Here is a 4,861-nt window from a genome sequence, read left to right on the forward strand (position 1 = left end):
AAAAAAAAAAAAAAAAAAAAATAGCCGGGCGACGAGGCGGGCGCCTGTAGTCCCAGCTACTTGGGAAGCCGAGACAAGACAGTGGCGTAAACCTGGGAGGCGGAGCTTGCAGTGAGCTGAGATCCGGCCACCGCACTCCAGCCTGGGCAACAGAGCCAGACTCCGTCCCAAAAAAACAAAACAAAACAAAAAAACAGAAAGAATGATAGGATGGACTTGAGTTAGTCATTGAAAGAGGGCAGGGTTTAGATAACAGAAGCAAAGCAGGAAAGGTTTGAACAAGATCTTAGGGGCAAAAAGGTGTAGTGTTCAGGAGTCAAAAAAAACAAAACAAACAACAAAAAAAAACTGCACCAGAGGGACCATGCAGGGGAGCACAGGGAAAAATAGAGACTGTGATTAAAGATTTTGGACTTTCTTCTCAAAGCATTGGAGAGCCATTGAAGAATGTGAATAGAATATGATATGCAAAGCACTGTTCTAGGAAAATTAACCTGGTTATCAGCGAAAAGGGATTAGAAGTAAAAGAGACTATTGGTACAGTGAAGTCTAGAGCAGACTGGTGGCAATGGAATGGATAGGAAGAAATGGATTTTAAGAGATATTCCAAATAAAGAATAAAAAGGATTTGGTGACCAGATGGCACCAAATTTTAAGCCTAGTTATCCAGAGGGAAAAAAAAAAAAAAAACTATGGTACCTAGCGATACCACAGGTAGCACTAACAGAAGAAGAAACTGTAAAAAGTGGTAGCTGGCCGGGCATAGTGGCTCATGCCTGTAATCCCAGCAGGCGTGGGATTGGGAGGCTGAGGTGGGTGGATCACGAGGTCAGGAGTTCAAGACCAGCCTGGCCAACATGGTGAAACCCCATCTCTACTAAAAATACAAAAAAATAGCTGGGTATGGTTGTGGGTGACTGTAATCCCAGTTACTCAGGAGGCTGAGGCAGAATCATTTGAATTTGGGAGGCAGAGGTTGCAGTGAGCCGGGATCACACCATTGTACTCCAGCCTGGGTGACATGGCGAGACTCCGTCTCAAAAAAAAAAAAAAAAAAAAAAAAAAGAGGCAAAAGAAAAGTTTTCAGAAAAAAAAAAGTGGTAGCAGGACATGTTTTCAGGAAAGAATAATTTGATTGGTGATTACTGGAAAACACATCAGACTGGAAACCGAGTTCTGTTCCACACATCGTGTTGTCCTAGATAAGTCTCCTAAGTTTCGTTTCTTTTCTTTTCTTTCCCTTTTCTTTTTTTTTTGAGACAGAGTTTCACTCTTGTTGCCCAGGTTGGAGTGCAATGGCTTAATCTCGGATCACCGCAACCTCCGCCTTCCAGGTTCAAGGGATTCTCCTGCCTCAGCCTCCGGAGTAGCTGGGATTACAGGTATGCGCCACCACACCTGGCTAGTTTTTTTTTTTTTTTTTTTTTGTATTTTTAGTACAGACAGGGCTTCTCCATGTTGGTCAGGCTGGTCTCAAACTCCCAACCTCAGGTGGGCCACCTGCCTTGGCCTCCCAAAGTGCTGGGATTATAGGCGTGAGCCACCGCACCTGGCCCTAAGTTTCTTTATGTATCAAATGAGGAGGTTGGGTTGAACTGGATGTACAAGAGGCATTTTTTTTTTTTTTTTTTTTTTTTTTTGACAGGGAGTCTTACTCTGTCACCCAGGCTGGCATGCAGTGGTGGATCTCAGCTCACTGCAACCTCTGCCTCCCAGGTTCAAGCAATTCTCGTGCATCAGCTCCTGAGTAGCTGGGATTACAGATGTGTACCATCACACCCAGTTAATTTTTGTATTTTTAGTAGAGACTGGGTTTCCCCATGTCGACCAGGCTGGTCTTGAACTCCTGACCTCCAGGGATCCACCCGCCTCAGGTGGGATTATAGGCGTGAGCAACGATGCCCAGCCAAGAGGCATATCTTGGCTCTAAAACACTGAAAGTTTCAATAATGTTTAAGTATCAGCAATAGGTAAATAAAACTGTCCAACAGAAACTTAAACACTCAGTATGCCATCTCAGGGGAAAGATTGGGACTAGAGATAAAGCTGTAGCAGTCTTCTAAGTTGAAGCAATAATGAAAGCCACAAAAGAACGTAGTCAGAGAAAAGGGCCAAGGCCTGAGTCTAAGGGAACACCTACACTTTGGAGTAGGTTGAAGTGGGGCCCTTAAGGGACCTAGACATTGCTGCCAGATAGGTAAGAGGAGGATTAGGATAGTGTGCTGTCATGGGATCTGAGGGCGGAGAGTTTCAGTAGGCAGCACCGAGTGTCAAATGATACAGAGAGCATAATGTACATAGCCTTTGTAAAGGGTATAGCTGTTGATTAGGGGGAAGCTAGATTATAATACTGGTTCTGTGGGCTCATTAGTAACTTTGGAAGGTGCAACAAAGTGAAAGCAGCGGAAGCTAGGCTGCAAGGGGTTAAGGACTGAGTGGCAGAAAGGAATTAGAAAGAGTATAAATAGACTACATTGTCAAGAATTATGGAGAAAATAAGAGGACAATCAGCCTTAAGATATGTTTTCAAGGAGGAAGGATCTGATCATATTTGTGATCAAATCATTCCATTGCCACCACTCTAGTCTGATCATACTTGTGATACTTGGACAAATAAATGTTGTTGGGACAAACTGAAGTTACAAGATAAAGAGGGGATATGTGACACAGCAAAAGTTCCAGGGGTGAAGGTAATCAAATCGATAGGTTTGCCTTTAAAAGGAGGTCATATTCTCTGAAAATAAGGGGAGGCAATTATTACCTGAGAACAGAAGACTTGAGAATGGATGAAAGATGTGTAACTACTTGTGAGAATCACACTAAACAGCAATAAGCAATGACTAAGTTGTCAGAGAAGCCTGATGCCCTACAAAGGATTAGGATGGGAGAGGAAATGGTTTTGGTGGAAAGTGAGACAAATCAGAAAGAGGGTAATATACAAACAAGGGTAGTTATAGATCCATTCGTGGTCTTCATTTTTGCCTCCTCCTAACACTGAGTTGCCTTCCTTAGTCCAGCATACATCTAGCACCTGCAGTTTTTCTTATTTTTTTTTGAGACAGAGTCTCACTCTGTCGCCCAGGCTGGAGGGCAGTGACGTGATCTTCGCTCACTACAACCTCCACTTTCCAGGTTCAAGTGATTCTCCTGCCTCAGCCTCCCGAGTACCTTGGATTACAGGCACCCACCACCATGCCTGGTTCATTTTTTAATATTTTTAGTAGAGACAGGGTTTCACCATGTTGGCCACGGCTTGTCTCAAACTCCTAACCACAAGTGATCTGCCCACCTCAACCTCCCAAAGTGCTGGGATTACAGGCATGAGCCACTGTGCCTGGCCTAGCTGCAGCTTTTTGAGTAAGTATGAAGCCTAGTGTCTTGAGGTGTTCCCAAGTCTGACAATTCTAGGGAGCCCTTTCCTCTTTACAACTGGCAACCACAGTGGCTGTTTTGGCTCTTGTGTTCCTCCTCTGGCAGCAGAAACCTACATATGCGTTTACCACAGGCATCAACAGCTCCCATCAAAGCAAAGAGCTAGCCCAGAGCAGAAGAACCTGCAAGTCTGGGCCAGCTGGAAGATTACAAAGGTGTCAAAACAAAGGGAAAGGTATAGTGTCTAAGCCTGAATGGAAACATAAACCCAGCCGGGCACCGGGGCTCACACCTGTAATCCCAGCACTTTGGGAGGCTGAGGTGGGCGAATCACTTGAGGTCAGGAGTTCGAGACCAACCTGGCCAACGTGTAGTGAAACCCCATATCTACAAAATACAAAATTAGCCAGGCATGGTAGCATGTGCTGTAACCCCAGCTACTCAGGAGACTAAGGCCTGAGAATCGCTTGAACCCAGGAGGCAGAGGTTGCAGTGAGCCGAGATCGTGTCACTGCACTCTAGCCTGGGAAACAGAGCGAGACTGCATCTCAAAACACAACAACAGAAAACCCCATAAACCCAACTCTGAACTCTGTAACTGTTTCAAGGATGTTCCCTAGAAAACAGCAGTAGAGTCCCCTTCTCCCACAAGTCNAAACATAAACCCAGCCGGGCACCGGGGCTCACACCTGTAATCCCAGCACTTTGGGAGGCTGAGGTGGGCGAATCACTTGAGGTCAGGAGTTCGAGACCAACCTGGCCAACGTGTAGTGAAACCCCATATCTACAAAAATACAAAAATTAGCCAGGCATGGTAGCATGTGCTGTAACCCCAGCTACTCAGGAGACTAAGGCCTGAGAATCGCTTGAACCCAGGAGGCAGAGGTTGCAGTGAGCCGAGATCGTGTCACTGCACTCTAGCCTGGGAAACAGAGCGAGACTGCATCTCAAAACACAACAACAGAAAAACCCCATAAACCCAACTCTGAACTCTGTAACTGTTTCAAGGATGTTCCCTAGAAAAACAGCAGTAGAGTCCCCTTCTCCCACAAGTCTTTTTTTTTTTTTTTGAGACGGAGTCTCGCTCTGTCACCCAGGCTGGAGTGCAGTGGCCGGATCTCAGCTCACTGCAAGCTCCGCCTCCCGGGTTCACGCCCTTCTCCTGCCTCAGCCTCTCGAGTAGCTGGGAGTACAGGCGCCGCCATCTCGCCCGGCTAGTTTTTTGTATTTTAGTAGAGACGGGGTTTCACCGTGTTAGCCAGGATGGTCTCAATCTCCTGACCTCGTGATCCGCCCGTCTCGGCCTCCCAAAGTGCTGGGATTACAGGCTTGAGCCACCGCGCCCGGCCACAAGTCTTATATTGTCATCCAGACTCTCACTTGGTAGAGCTCATGTTCACAAACATCCCCATCCCTTTTCTACTTTTACTGCAGCTCAGAGGATACGGATTGGTTTTGGAGGCAGAAAGTTTTCAATTTCCCCTAATCA

The sequence above is a fragment of the Rhinopithecus bieti genome, unplaced genomic scaffold, assembly GCF_001698545.2.
Source record: "Rhinopithecus bieti isolate Rb0 unplaced genomic scaffold, ASM169854v2 scaffold_10548, whole genome shotgun sequence".
NCBI classification, from domain to species: domain Eukaryota; kingdom Metazoa; phylum Chordata; class Mammalia; order Primates; family Cercopithecidae; genus Rhinopithecus; species Rhinopithecus bieti.